Genomic DNA, 16,552 nt, shown 5'->3' with positions numbered 1-16,552 from the left:
TTTCTAAAGCTTACCAGCTTCAGTTAGCTTCACGTTCCAGCTCAGTCTTCATCCGTAGTAAGATGGTGGATAACTGGGCATGCATATGTCGCACGTGGCTAGCGAACACTGAACTCTACATTTATACAATGCTGAAACATCAATCCATGGGCAAGTCAGTGCCACATTTTTCATTTGTGCCGAAATCAAAATGAAGGAAAAGTTATATCGCTAATAAAGCAGGCTATGATGTGAAATTGGTTTTTAGAAGTACCGTCTTTTTATTGTATTACTTAAAGTTAATGCCATCTTTGGTGTGCTTATAAATGCATGAACCCCTTTTTTCCAACTCCTATCAATAAACTAATATGAACATAGTAATAATAATTGTATTTCTCCATACAAAAGTTTTACTGTTGTAACCCACAATTTACACCGGTGTTTAAATTTGGGTTTTTCCTTAGTCAAAATATTGTTATTCCACTAGACGGCGCTTTAGTATTGTAGATGGTCATAGAATGTTCAATCAGGCCGTGAGAAACCGCGCCAGTCAGATACCATCACGAGCTAGCAAGAGTGATGTACCATAGAGTTAACCAGAGCGAAACCGAATTATTTATAGTGTTTTGAGTGATATTCCTTTTCAAGATTGTTTTGTTTCAAGACGGAGTGGGCTTATCAAGAACAGTGTTTCAAAATCATGTACTCCGGTGAGTTACCTAGCTTCTTTTCTACTAGCATGATAACTGAGAAAAGCCACTAGCATGTCATTAGCAGGGTTTTGTTGAATAATTATATTATTGTCTTGTTAATTTTGAGTGTTTTGTAACTAAAAACCAATTGTAGTTAGATGTGTAAATGAGAAACTGTATTTAAGTTTTTAGCTCATATGAATGAAGTGTTAATTATGTCTAGCTACTTGTATTGCTGATGGGGCTAGCTCTTGAGTGATCATTCTAGAATGTATTGGCATTTTTTCTCGCTCATGGAACTGTAACCTAATTTTATTGAAATGGTGTTTAAATTAGAGATACTATTATTCCTGTTGTGAATTTTTAAAATGTATATATTTTAAATTGAGATGCTATTGTATGTAAATGTTGTGCTAAGCTCTTTACTTTAGCATTTACTTGATAACTGGTTGCAACAGTACTGTACAAGTCTATGGCAGTCAATGTAATGTTTGTATTGAATTGAGAAGTTTTACCTATGAGATTCTAACTGAGATCCTGTGCTGCTCTCTGCAGATTTGTTATGTTTTTATTGGTTGATTCTAAGACTAGAACAAAGGTGATTCAGTGATCTCAAAGAATGGCGAACTAACCACCAACGACCCATTTGACTCGACTGGCGCATGCAGGCTGCACCACTGTATTTGCTTCTTCAATCCATCGCATTGAGCGTGTGCTTCTTCATTGGGTCAATCTTGGATACAGATAAGCGCTCCAACCTGCACACACGCACAAGCCGGGTAGTAGGCCTACAAACTGAACACACACTGATACTTTTCTATTTGGGACAGATACCATTTTTACTGTGTTTATATTTGTGCAGTTATTAATTTGTCTGTAATAAATGTGACATTTTTTATCATTTTTAATACGACCCTTGTGCCTGTCAAATTTTCATAAGTCATCTACGATAGATTCTAGCCCAGACACTACTGCTCCTAGAGCATAGTGTGATAAGTGTTACATAATTTTGTGGTGAGCTAGCCAGGATAATTGAAAGCAGAGCACATATTTTGCTGGTGTTTTGGGGTTTGGTACAGACATATTTCAGACATTGAAATTCTATTTATTTACAAGCAGTATGGGTAGAGTTACAGCCCTCTGACCAGCCCCTAGTTACCTCTTATGACTAAGTACATCTGACGAGACCGTGTCCACTCTGATGATGGCGACACACCCTTACTGAAATGATCTGCTGAGAAGAGGTATGATCGAACACAGACCACCCCATTCCAGCTACCCCCTCATTCAGACATGAAGTCCACGGTAGGTGGTAATCAACCCCAACCAGGACTGATGTGCAGCTGCATTATGTCATCAACTCACCTGAAGTCCAACGCATTGTGGTAAAGCATGTCATGAAGAACAACACCTCCATAACACGGAACCAACTCAAATGGCTACGTTCCTTCTCAGGCAAAGTACCCAAAGGCCCCAGGTGAATCTGACTATGAAACATGGTGTCATGTCAAACGGATGTTACAAGATTGTACCTCTAAATATCTACAGCAGAGGAGGGTCCTGGAGATTCTGCTTCCCCCAGCCTCAGACGTGGTGAGGCAGCTTGCCTCCTCTGCATCCCCAAGAGCCTATTTGAAGCTACTGGAGTCAGCTTATGGCCTCGTGGAGGACAACAATGAAATCTATACCATATTCCTGAACACCCACCAGAACTCAGGTGAGAGGGCATCAACACCTACAGAGCCTGCAGGTACTCCTCAGTGCTGCTGTGAAGAGAACGGAAGTGAAAGGGGCTGACCCTGAGCTAGTGAAACGGTTCACACAAGGCTGCTGGGACCACTCCTCATTAGTCTGCGGCTGGACATCAAGACGGAGACACCCACTGACTTTGCAGAGCTCCTCGTACAGTTAAGAATGGAATAGGACACCTCCAAAGTGGCGCAGCGGTCTAACAGGCTGACTTAAAAATAAATGTAGAAATCTATTTTATTAAATTATTGCACCCACACTGCTCACGCGCGCCAACAAGCGTCTGCGTTGCCAAGGGCTAAAATAGAAGTCAGTTCTATTTGTGACGCAGATCGCACCTCAAGTCCTGCCTCTCCCATCTCGTGTTTATAGAAGCAGCTACCCATGTGCCATCTCCTCATTGGTTATACCAACGTGGGTGACTGAAAGACGCATGAGGTCAGTGGCGGTAATACACCTAATTTATGAAAGTTGACAATTGCAATATAAAGTCAAGAGAAGAAAAAGCCTAGCAGGAGGAGAGATGACTAGAAACAATTCAGTTGACCGTTTTATGTGTGGATTAATTGTCGGAGTAGAGGACCTTGTGCATATCAGGTAAAACAACAACTTGATTTTTATATCCCAGGACAAATTAGCTAGCAGCAGCAAGTTAGCTAAATAGGATAAATTAGCTATCAAGTGCAAGCTAGCTAGCTAAATTGCCATAAATGTTTAATGCTTTTTGACCTGTCCCCAAATTAATGTAATTGGTTCAGAATTTGTTTTGATATTTTAACCTGCGCGTCGTGATCGCGTTTGTTGTGGGGGGACAAAATACATTTATGCACGATGGTGCACGCGCACAGCTGGTTTGGGTTCCGTGTAAGGCACAGCATCACAGTGCTAGAGGCGTCACTACAGATCCGGTTCGGAAGTTTTGTAAGCCTACGTCTCTGAGACTGAGATAGTGAGGAGGCAGGTGGCTGATTTGAAGATGGAGAGAAGCTGTGAGCTACGAGCTTAAACGGGACAAGGTTTTAGTAGAGGGGCATACCGACGCTGACAACACTGACAAATTCATTAGCTTAGTAGGACCAAGATGAACGGCTGTCATAATTATCGATGGAAACCAGAGCAATTCCCTTCTCGATTCAGGCATACAAGTGACAACATTCACTAAGTCCTTCCATGTTGAATACCTTCCATCCCAGCCTATTCTCCCCCTGGACAACATCAGAGGTTGGTGCTGGAGGTCAAGCTGTGCCCTACCTAGGCTACGTCGAGGTCAACATCCTCTTTCCCGAGAACGTCCCTGGAAAAACCGAAACTGTGAACACATTAGCCCTAGTTATCCCAACATCCTGTACAAGCATGTACAGCCGACAAAGATGGCAGAGCTCGTAGCAAGCCAGAGACGAGCCCTTACGCTCCACTCAATAGCCTGTACAGAAGATGCAAGACAACAGCAAAGTGGGGAAAGTCAAATTGCAACGCAAGAAGAGTGTCACTGTTCCAGCAGCACAGAAGATGGTGTTGAATGGCTACACAAGAAAAGTACCCGCTGCTGGTGGAGCCTCCCACTCATGCCAGGTGGTCTGTTCTTCTGTAGCTACATCCTGTCAAGTCCAAGAACGTCATTTGTTTACAGTACCAATCCTACTCAAGAACGAGACTGCTCATGACATCAGTGCCAGCAAACTGCCAAATTGCAGAACTCTTCATCCCCTCGTCCCTCGCTTCACTGTCAACATCCAGAAACAAAGCTCAACAACAGTGTCTCACACTCCCAATACCACTGCTGAGTGCAACACTGAATCTGACAGGTTCTGAGAGCACCATCACTTTCGACAAGCAAGCTGAGCTCCATCCTTGAAGTGTTTGCCATGGGTGACCTTGACTATAGTCACACAACTGCAGTCAAGCATCCGCATTGGTCTCTCCAATCCAACTTCAAGCAGAGAGCCAGATCCATCCATCCGACTACCAAGCCGTACGACTTCACCTAAAAGAGCTCTGACATCAACTACAGGTTGAACAACCAGACCATCAGACGTATAAACCTTACCAAACATAGAGGAAACCTTATCAGCTCTGACAGGCTCGAAGTGATTCTCTGTCATGGACTTGCAGTTGGGACACTATCAAGTTGAAATGGAGGAGCAAGACAAACGCTGCTTTTCACATCCATGGGATTCTGGGGGTTCAACCAGATGCCTCAAGGAGTCACAAATGCACCCAGCACTTTTCAGCATGTCGTGGAGAAGTATACTAAAGAAATATAGAAACGCAACATGTAAGGTGTTGATTCCATGTTTCATGAGCTGAAGTAAAAGTTCCCAGAAAGGTTCCATACGCATAAAAAGCTTATTTCTCAAATGTTATACACACATTTGTTTACAACCCTGTTAGTGAGCATTTCTCCTTTGCCATGGTGCACTTTGTGCTGGGGACAATAAAAGGCCACTCTAAAATGTGCCTTTTTGTCACACCGCAATGCCACAGATGTCTCACGTTGAGGGAGCGAGCAATTGGCATGCTCACTGCAGGAATGTCCACCCAGAGCTGTTGGCTGAGCATTTTATGTTAATTTCTTTACCATAAGCTGCCTCAAATGTCATTTTATAGAATTTGGCTGTACTTCCAACCGGCCTCACAACCGCAGACCACGTGTAGCCATGCCAGCCCAGGACCTCCACATCCGGCTTCTTCACCTGCGGGATTGTCTGAGACCAGCCACCCAGACAGCTGATGAAACTGAGTATTTCTGTCTGTAATAAAGCCTTTTTTGTGGGGAAAACTCATTCTGATTGGCTGGGCCTGGCTCCCCAGGGGGTGGGCCTGGCTCCCAAGTGGGTAAGCCTTTGTCCACCAATGGCTGCGCCCCTGCCCAGTTGTGAAGTCCATGAATAGGGCCTAATTAAGTAATTTCAATTTACTGATTTCAGTAAAATCGTTAATTGTTGCATTTGTTTTTGTTCAGTGTATAGATGGGCAACCTGAACGAAGTCCTTGTGTTCCTTGACAACCTCATTGTGTTCTCAGACACGCTCAAAGAATATCAAGAACAGCTGATGCGTGTCTTGAACAGGCTGCAAGAGTTCGGTCTCAAGCTGTCAATTGAAAGTGCCACTTCTTCAGGAAGTCAGTCTGATACTTGGGCCATATCATTTTTGAGAATGGAATGGAAACGCACCCTGACAAAATCACTGCTCTGACCATGTGTCAAGGCTAAACAACATCAGCGAGCTGAAATCCTTCCTAGGCTTCACTGGATACTACAGGTTTGTCAAGGATTACTCCAAACTCACAAAGCCTCTGAACAACCTGACTGCTGGTTATCTCCCACCATAGATGAAAACAAAGGTCCCAAGTCGTCCTCCAGCGCAGATCTTAAGAAACTGTTCAATGAGAAGTGGACTGAAACATGTGAAAGTGCATTCAGATCACTCATCGAGAATCTGACCATTGCTCCAGTCCTAGGGTTTGCAAACCCCAAGCAACCCTGCATCCTCAACACTGATGCCAGTTTGCTTGGACTCGGCACAGCTCTGTACCAAGAGCAACAGGGACGAATGAGTAGTTGCTTATGCCAGCTGTCGAACTGAGAGAAGATACCCCACTCACAAGCTGGACTTTCTAGCTCTCAAGTGGGCTGTCACTGACAAGATATTTGACTACCCCTACGGGGTTGAGTTAACTATCATTACTGACAACAACCCGCTGACGTCTGCCAAGCTCGACGCTGTGGGACAACTGTGGCTAGCCGATCTGTCCAACTTCAACATTCAGTACAGAGCTGGCAAGAGGAATCGAGACGCAGACGGTCTGTCATGAAGTCCACACGACCAAGCCGAGACTGACCTCAGCTCCAAAGCGGAAGACGACAAAGTCCAGGTCGATTCATGAAGGAACACCGTGAACCCTGTTCCCAAGAGAAGCTGTGAAAACTGTGGTTCAGAGACATAAACTCTACAGATCTTCAAGCACAGAAATGGCACTACTGGCTCTCCTGTTGCTGTTCAGTGTGTCTCCTGATCTACTCCCTGGTTCAAGCACTCTTCTCAAGATGCCACCGCAAGATTGGGCTGCAGAGCAGAGTGTCGTGTCTTTGGGGGTACCATTAAACGGAAGATGTGTTTATCAATTAGCTCCCTGTAATTATTATCACACGATTAAACTGATTAATCGTTTAATTGTAATTAACTAGGAGATCGGGGCACCAAGGAGAATATTCAGATTACAAAGCTATAATTTTCCTAATATAACTTTCCTGTACTATAATATTATATTCTATTATAGTATAGGTTGATTATCTTCTAAGTTTAAATGGTGTATTTACCTCTAGTCCAGTCTCATTCCAAAACGTCGTAAATTGTTGTATCTGCACGAACCCAGTCTTTACTAAAATCATCCATACATCAATTGTCTTAAAATCATTTATTTACTACACTAAGTAATTAACCTCTATGGGCTAGGCGGGACGAATTCGTCCCACCTACGTAACAGCCACTTGAAGCCTCTACGAGAAAATGGCATAAAAATGGATTTTAAACAGCGGTTGACATGCTTCGAAGTACGGTAATGGAATATTTAGATTTTTTTTTGTCACGAATTGCGCCATGCGCACGACCCTAATTTACCATTTCAGATAGTGTCTGGGACGCACAAACAAAACGCCGCTATTCGGATATAACGATGGATTATTTTGGACCAAACCAACATTTGTTATTGAAGTAGCAGTCCTGGGAGTGCATTCTGACGAAGACAACAAAAGGTAATCAAACTTTTATAATAGTAAACCTGATATTTGTGAGTGCTAAACTTGCCGGGTGTCTAAATAGCTAGCCCGTGATGCCTGGGCTATGTACTTAGAATATTGCAAAATGTGCTTTCACCAAAAAGCTATTTTAAAATCGGACATATCGAGTGCATAGAGGAGTTCTGTATCTATAATTCTTAAAATAATTGTTATGCTTTTTGTGAACGTTTATCGTGAGTAATTTAGTAAATTGTTAGTGAATTCGCCGGAAGTTTGCGGGGGTATGCTAGTTCTGAACGTCACATGCTAATGTAAAAAGCTGGTTTTTGATATAAATGTGAACTGGATTGAACAAAACATGCATGTATTGTATAACATAATGTCCTAGGGTTGTCATCTGATGAAGATCATCAAAGGTTAGTGCTGCATTTAGCTGTCTTCTGGGTTTTTGTGACATTATATGCTAGCTTGAAAAATGGGTGTCTGATTATTTCTGGCTTGGTACTCTGCTGACGTAATCTAATGTTTTGCTTTCGTTTTAAAGCCTTTTTGAAATCGGACAGTGTGGTTAGATAAAGTTGAGTCTTATCTTTAAAATGCCGTGAAATAGTCATATGTTTGAAAAATTGAAGTTTTTGTATTTTTGAGGAATTTGTAATTCGCGCCACGCCTATCATTGGATATTGGAGCAGGTGTTCCGCTAGCGGAACGTCTAGATGTAAGAGGTTATTAACAACGCACACACACTCATGAAATATATATAATTACATTCATTCCCCAATGAGCGGCGTTGTGGCACTAAGTGATGGTTGTATGGGGACTTTGTTTATGGCTCTATCACTTCCTAAGTGTCAAAGGAACTGAACCGAAAAGGAATGAAAGCATAAACAAAACAAAAATATACAAAATATAGTTCACACAAAAAAATCATCTAATTGGACTGTATTCTATATACGTCCAATGTTCTGGCAAAATGATTATCATGGCATTGTCTCTAATGCCATATGTAGGGTTTTCCTACTTGGTGTGTTGCTTAGGCGCTATCCTAAGTTGATAACTATATGATAAGTCTACAGCTGTAATGCACTAGTTTTGGGCAGTCTACAGGTATGACCTACGGACTTCTGGGAAGAAAACTGGTGAGTGCTGTAGAGTCAAAGGCCTAGAAGTAAATGTTCAACTTTACTAAGGCTGGTATATTGCTTGGGCCCTTAAGTGGTCCTAGCATAAATCCTAATTGGATGTTCCGTTGTGCATGTGCGTTTATGCTTACACAAGCGTGCATGTCAAGGGAAGAAAACCAAGTATCCGGGCAGATTACAACTTGTTCAGAATGAGTCTGACGTAGTCAGGTAATTTTCAGGTCAATGCCTGGAGGTCAGTCAGAATTGGTGTCAAGGGAGTCTGTAGTAGTTTTCTACAAGTCACTGTCTTCCACTATTGTAGTGGCGATAGGTATGAAGTCTATTTCATAGCTATGTTATCCACGGAGGAGCTAACCTCACGACGGAAGTACTCTTTAAGTATTGGACCAGTCATACGTGGTGTGATCATGGTTCATGACTTCTAATAATTTTACTCCTGAATGGAGGGTCCTATTTATTAGTGACATGTGTGTTAACCATTGGAAGAGTGCACTGGAGATTCCCCTCCACGTGTTGCACTCTGAGTGACTCCTATGTCGCTATTATCAATAGCAATTTAACTTGTGAGGTTACTAATCCTCTTACTGAGTGTTGCTGGACTGACTGCGGTATTGGTACTGGTATTCAAGGGGTCCAGTTGTCCTACCGATTTATTCTGAAATATTATCTACCGGACACACATGATTGGAGCATTTTACTAGTTGTATTGTAGTTGAACCTACGCATGGCAAAGAATGATTATTGTTGCCATTTGTGTTGGAGGTGGACAAGTCCACTGGACTTCCTTTACGACCAGTGTGGTACACCTCAGTACTATCTTAGATGTCTTCTAAGATAATCCCCGTCTAGGGGCCTGTCTGCTCCTCACTGTTCTCATAGGAGAGTTTACAACTAGATTTGATTTATGCTCTGGCGGCCTCGTACGGTGTTGTCCGTAGTCTCGACCCCCCCACCGGCCTCGATGAGGCTCATCATGGGTCTGGGCTACTATTCCCCCCCTTTGTGCCTCGGGACCCCCCCACCAGCGGGTGGTGTTGGTGTCCGATGCGCAAATGAAAAGGTCGGACCCTATGTACGAGTTGTCAGCGGCCGCGTTTTTATGAGAGTGGCTGTAACCTTTCAACCAAATCTCCTGGTGTTTGTGCTTCAAAACGCTCAGTAGTCACCACCGCGTCCGCGTGTGGCAACCTCTTCATTACCTGTGAACTGAGACGAGGATATCGGTCTGTGATATCGCAAAGTGTTTCACAAGTGGGAGTCATCGGGTCAGTTGCTGGACTGACGCCATTAGTGTCATTGTAAGGGGTGACAGTCCCCAACAAAGCGGAAGGTGTATCATCGGAAGCAGAGTATACTCTGCGCATCAATGTTTTTCTTGCTGGGACGGCCGCAGTGCTTGCAGAAGTGTCCAAAGGGAAAGAAAAGTTCATCTCAACTACCGTATTACATGACTGCAAGGAGGAGGGAAGTTGCTTATTCACAGAGACAGCTGGCTCGAAATCATGAAAAGAATGGTCAATCAGGTTGGCTGATGGAATGTGTCGAGATATCGTACTATCTCCGTGGATCGGATTTTGTACCGAGAGGTTTCTAAACGTCTTTTTCTCAAGGGGTGCTTTCGACAGATACCCCTCGTGAAGGACTGCGTTGCAGCTAGCGTTAGGGGGAGACGGTGTGGTCAGTGGAGAAGGCACTGTGGCCTGTGACCATACCTGGTTGGTTTTCCAATCCATCAATGGGAGTAACCGATCCATCAAGTCTGCTCCAAGTAGCAGGGTTACAGTTTCGAGGCTGGTAACATACACAGGGTGAACGAGCGATACGTCCTGGAAGTGTAGTTTCAGCATGACTCTCAATGTGAGAGGCGAGGTAGTCTGAGTAACCCCTCGAAGTTTAGTGTCGCATCGTTCCACATTTAACCAACGTTTAGTTGGCTTCAAAGCCCTTTTGAGATCATCAAACAATGTTTGAGAGATGAGTGATATTGTCGCACCCGAATCAATTAGCGCATGACAAGCTAAGCAGTCCTCCAGGACTGTTTCCAGGTATGGCCGTTTAGATTCGTGGTTAGTGGACATATTCCCCACAAAGTGGAGTGGTCGTTCGCAACGACGTGATGTGCCATGTCTGTTCAAGATGGAAGCAGATTGACTTTTCTGATTTTGAGTGGGCTTGGCTTTAACGAAGCGTTTGACATTTTTCTTCGCAACTTTTGTATCAGAGTCTATAGACAGAGCCCGGGGGCTTGTTTCTTGATCAAGCGGGCCCTGGATAGGGTCTTGAATGAGAGCGGGAGAAATTTGAACTTTAACGTCCATGCTATGGGTGTTAATTCCTGCGGACCTGGTGTCCGGTAATTCCCCGTCTAGTCCTTGTGACTTATCTTTTACCCTTTTCTCATTGTTCTCGCTTAAGTTCTTCCCGTAGTGGGACTTCTGGAGAACATTGGTCTACGTTTTGGTCGTCCTTCAACCCTTTGTTACCCTTGTGCTCTGACACTTTTTGTGGGTTGGGTGCAGGAACGTAGCGAACGGGTCGATTGTAGCGGTAGTCATGTCGATGGCTACGTACTTTACAGTTATTTCGACCGCGGAGGTTATTGGAATCATGGTTTCGTGGTAGAAACTGTTGTTGTGCGTCATCTCTAGACGCTCAAATACCTGATAATGCACCCTCTAACTGGAGTGAGTGCTCCTGGTTAAACTTCAAAACTGAGTGGTCAGGGCTCTTAGCGTTGTGAACTTTTGATGCCTCAAAAGCTGTGCTTGCAAGCTCTCTGAGTTGTAAGATAGGCAAGCCAACGTGGGCTGCAGGGCCCAAGTAGGTAATGAAGGTGGGATACATGTTCGACAGAAACATTTGTTTGAATGGTAACAGCTCTTCCATTCCTGTTTCTGTGAGTAGGCCAAAGTAAGCTGAACGAAGCCTATGATAGAAAGCTTGTGGGTGTTCGTTCCGAGCTTGTTTGACGGTGAGCTATCGTGTTTGCGAGTCGCAGAACCACTGAATTCTAATTTCAAAGCTGTGGCAAGTTTAGCATAGTCATTTAGCACGTGTTGCTGTTGTAGACGAATGAACCTCGTCACGTGTCTATTCGACGTTCGCTTCAACAGGTAAACCCTGTCAGAACCCGTAGGGTTCGGGTAGCCACCCAACGCGTCCTCTATGTCAGCTAGGAACGTCTCAGTATCGTTTGGCTGACCTGGAACGGGGTCAAAGGTGGGGAAATTCTTGACGAGTTTGTCAAGGTATTCCGCGCCAAGCGGGCGGAGAGGGTTGGCTTCATCCTGTGGAGAGATTGGGGCCGAAAGGCCAAGAGAAGAAGCCAAGCCTTGTTGTTGTTGGCCAAGAGACGCCATATTACTCAGTGCCGAAGGGCCAAGAGGGGAAGACTGAGGGACACATGAGGGAGGCAAGGTCTGAAACCTATTGTCTTCACTCCTGTGAGTACAGGGCTCCGGTTGCTTGGATGGGAAGTCGCGCTGTAGAGTGTGACCATTCTGGATTTCCTCCAGATGGTACCTAAGGGTGGAATTCTGCTGCATTGCAGAGTCCACTTGAGCACTTAGAGTACTGATTTTGGACACGTGAGTGTCACACCTGCTCCTTTCGGTCTCAAACTTATCTGCCATGGTTTACAGATAGAGGTCTTGAGTACGGAGCGAGAGATTCAGTGATGAGATTTCCTCTGCATGCTTAGAAATCAATATTTCCAACCTCATCACCTGAGTTCTCTCATCATTCATTTGGTCAGCGACTTCAATAAGTTCTGCTGATTTATCATCCAACTTTGTCATTGTGTTCATTAACTGATCGTCTTTGGTCTGCAGCGCTTTGAGGAGCACCGTGTTATTTTGAGTAACATTCAACAAAACAGCATGCATGTTGTCAAGTTGAGCGCTCCTGTTTGTAGATAACTCTTCGGATTTATCTAGTTTGGCGTGGACATCATCGTATTTAGTTTTGGCTAAATCGAGTTGTTCCTGTAGCATATGCTTTTGTTCCTGTAGAAAACGATTTTGTTGAAGAGCTTGTGCTTGTTCATCGTCATACGTTTTTGCAATTACATTTAATTGTTCAGTTTTCGAACGCAGTTCCATAGCTAGCAGAATTTTTCCCTTTTCTGCATTTGTCATTGGTTTCCCGGTTCTCTCCACCTGTCCCTTTATGTCTACCGTTACCTGCTCGTGCTTCAGCTGTGCACTGTGGTATTGGACAGATGGCAATCTCGGATGGCAAGACATCAGAGCTAGACTGGAGAGAACCTTTACGAGGCCTGCGCCCGATGGTTGATTTTGGAAAACATTGTTGTCTGCTTTTCCACTAATGGCATAATTAGGGTTGTTATCGCTGCTGAGGTCAGAGATCAATCCATTTACGGGTGGAGGTTCACTAATTAGCGGGCGAGTGGGGACCACCCCCTCTGATAGCCTGCACATTATTAGAACATTTGAAAGGAAAAAATGTTTTTCCTAATTTTCCCAAATTTTGGAATGTGGGGAGCTGCAAAGACGATTTTAATCTATTTATAGACGTTAATGAACCATCAGTACTGTACAGTACTGTGGAAGTTGGACGTGAATGAATTTGCAAAAGCAAATTGAATTAATCAATGCCAATGATTAGTCCTACCTGGGTAGGCTATCTGGGTATTAAACTTGAATTACCTGAGAGGTTGCTTCATCTCGGTTAATATGCAAAGTTTAAGTTGTCTCATTTAATTGGAAGAACCTAGAAAGGTATGTTCGACAATTTAACTAAATAAATTGAATGAGACGATAATCCATACAATCTCCATTGATTGGATATCATAAGTGTAAACCGTAGTTCAAATGTTGGGACCCTTCACCACTAGGGTACGCTCCTCCCTGGGGCTGAAGCCACATGGGATTCACCCCCGTCAGTAATGGGTTTGGTGAATGTGCTTTGCTAAAGCAGATTTTACTGATTCATCTATTTAGGATATATCAAACCTGTATAGGCTATCTGGGAATTAACTTTGAATTACCTGAGAGGTTGCTTCATCAAGGTCAATATGCAAAGTTTAAGTTGTCTCATTTAATTGGAAGAACCTAGAAAGGTATGTTCGACAATTTAACTAAATAAATTGAATGAGACGATAATCCATACAATCTCCATTGATTGGATATCCTAAGTGTAAACCGTAGTTCAAATGTTGGGACCCTTCACCACTAGGGTACGCTCTTCCCTGGGGCTGAACGTCAGTAAAGGGGTTTTACTGACTGTGCCTTGCTAAAGCAGATTTTACTGATTAATCTATTTATGATATATCAAACCTGTATAGGCTATCTGGGAATTAACTTTCAATTAACCTGAGAGCATTGCTTCATCTAAGTTAAGTTTGGAAAAAGTTAATCATGTCTCATTGTAGACGCCCAATCAATTTTGGATATTATTTGAAAGATCCACTTGAAAAAGTAAATCTGGCAATTTCACTTGTTACACTTGTTACCTCTTACATCTAGACGTTCCGCTAGCGGAGCACCTGCTCCAATATCCAATGATGGGCGTGGCGCGAAATACAAACTCCTCTAAAATACAAAAACTTCAATTTTTCAAACATATGACTATTTCACAGCATTTTAAAGATGGGACTCTCCTTTATCTAACCACACTGTCCCATTTCAAAAAGGCTTTACAACGAAAGCAAAACATTAGATTATGTCAGCAGAGTACCAAGCCAGAAATAATCAGACACCCATTTTTCAAGCTAGCATATAATGTCACAAAAACCCAGAAGACAGCTAAATGCAACACTAACCTTTGATGATCTTCATCAGATGACAACCCTAGGACATGATGTTATACAATACATGCATGTTTTGTTCAATCAAGTTCATATTTATATCAAAAACCAGCTTTTTACATTAGCATGTGACGTTCAGAACTAGCATACTTCCGGGGAATTCGCTAACATTTTACTAAATTACTCACGATAAACGTTCACAAAAAGCATAACAATTATTTTAAGAATTATAGATACAGACCTCCTCTATGCACTCGATATGTCCGATTTTAAAATAGCTTTTGGTGAAAGCACATTTTGCAATATTCTAAGTACATAGCCCAGGCATCACGGGCTAGCTATTTAGACACCCGGCAAGTTTAGCACTCACCAATATCAGCTTTACTATTATAAAAGTTTCATTACCTTTTGTTGTCTTCATCAGAATGCACTCCCAGGACTGCTACTTCAATAACAAATGTTGGTTTGGTCCAAAATAATCCATCGTTATATCCGAATAGCGGCGTTTTGTTCGTGCGTCCCAGACACTATCTGAAATGGTAAATCAGGGTCGTGCGCATGGCGCAATTCGTGACAAAAGAAATCTAAATATTCCATTACCGTACTTCGAAGCATGTCAACCGCTGTTTAAAATCCATTTTTATGCCATTTTTCTCGTAAAAAAGCGATAATATTCCGACCGGGAATCTCCTTTTAGCTAAACTGAGGAAAGTAAACAAAGCTTTCGGTCGACGCGGGCACGAGCCTGAGTCTCACAGTACTGTAACCAGCCACTACCCAAACGCGCTACTTTTTTTTCAGCCAGAGCCTGCAAAGCCACGATTCAGCTTTTTGCCGCCTTCTGAGACCCTATGGCAGCCGTAGGAAGTGTCACGGGACAGCTAAGATCCTCACTCTTCAATAAACAGAGACAAGAAGAACGACACCTTGTCAGACAGGCCACTTCCTGCCTGAAACCTTGTCAGGTTTTTGCCTGCCAAATGAGTTCTGTTATACTCACAGACACCATTCAAACAGTTTTAGAAACTTTGGAGTGTTTTCTATCCATATGTAATAAGTATATGCATATTCTAGTTACTGGGTAGGAGTGGTAACCAGATTAAATCGGGTATGTTTTTTATCCAGCCGTGAAAATACTGCCCCCTAGCCATAACAGGTTAAATTGAATGAGGCGCCATATCCAGTCAATTGTGATTGTCTGGATATGTTACCGTGCTCCACGTTTGAATTTCCCCTAGAGATGTACTGGCAATTCTTCACCACCAGGGTGCAGAATGCTGAAATTAAATGGAAGTACAAAGGTCGGACTTCCGTCGCGCTAGCGGAGAAATTTTAAACGTGTTACGGTGGAGGGTAAAATGTTCCCTCTCTGTTAGCTTACCCGTAATGCTAAGCTATTGCTACTTGGTTCAGGAGTATCCTTCCAAGCACCAAAATAGGAAAGGGTGGGTTTTCTAGTGACGTCTCACCTTAACCCCATTCAGCATATTCTGCTAGCGTTTATGCTGACCGGAGCGACACGGTACTTAAATATCGATACGCATACAGTCTGTCCACACTGTTTTAGTGCAGTAGGCAAATTATTCGGCTCGGTTTACCGGATAGTTAACTTCTAATTTCTAACCTTACTCTAGAAGTTAATATTGACCGACAGAAATAGTACCGTTTGGCCTAACGGACTAAATCTGGAATTTATTCCTCACTGCTATCGACATAAGACCGGAGCTACTCTAAATAGCTTCTCTCAATGGAAAATGCACAATCACTTTGTTTACATAGCAGGCTTTTTGTACAATTCTGTTTGCACAATTGATATATAGAATTGGACTTTGCTGTGAAATTCTATCTTAGATTCCTCGCACGGGGGCTCCAATATGTCGTGTCTTTGGGGGTACCATTAAACGGAAGATATGTTTATCAATTAGCTCCCTGTAATTATTATCACGCGATTAAACTGATTAATCGTTTAATTGTAATTAACTAGGAGATCGGGGCACCAAGGAGAATATTCAGATTACAAAGCTATAATTTTCCTAATATAACTTTCCTGTACTATAATATTATATTCTATTATAGTATAGGTCGATTATCTTCTAAGTTTAAATGGTGTATTTACCTCTAGTCCAGTCTCATTCCAAAACGTCGTAAATTGTTGTATCTGCACGAACCCAGTCTTTACTAAAATCATCCATACATCAATTGTCTTAAAGTCATTTATTTACTACACTAAGTAATTAACAGAAAAACATACAAACAGTAATTATTGTCACAAAGGATTGGTATCGGAATGTGCTCTACTGGCTAAACAGGCTGGTCGGCCTGTTGAACAATGGGTCATAAATGGTCAGCTGAGAAGTTTACACAGAGTTCATTAACAATTGACAATTGAAGGCTCACTCATTCGGGAACAATTGCAATCAATATATATATTTACGCTCAGTGTGTCGTTCTGATTCTTGTTGGAGAGTAGTTCTGTTGG

The 16,552-nt window shown here is 42.8% G+C and overlaps 1 protein-coding gene across 1 annotated transcript in view; it reads left to right on the top strand.

The window, feature by feature from the left end:
- Nucleotides 1-597: 597 nt before the first annotated feature.
- Nucleotides 598-16,552, top strand: part of LOC106565231 (tensin-2) — a 102,445-nt gene continuing 86,490 nt past the window's right edge. The window contains exon 1 of the mRNA XM_014132118.2: nucleotides 598-689. The gene's annotated coding sequence lies outside the window, so the exon portion shown is untranslated. The remainder of the gene's footprint in view (nucleotides 690-16,552) is intronic.

The sequence above is a fragment of the Salmo salar genome, chromosome ssa12, assembly GCF_905237065.1.
Source record: "Salmo salar chromosome ssa12, Ssal_v3.1, whole genome shotgun sequence".
In the NCBI taxonomy this organism is placed as follows: Eukaryota; Metazoa; Chordata; class Actinopteri; order Salmoniformes; family Salmonidae; genus Salmo; species Salmo salar.
This window is presented reverse-complemented; position numbering and strand designations above follow the sequence as displayed.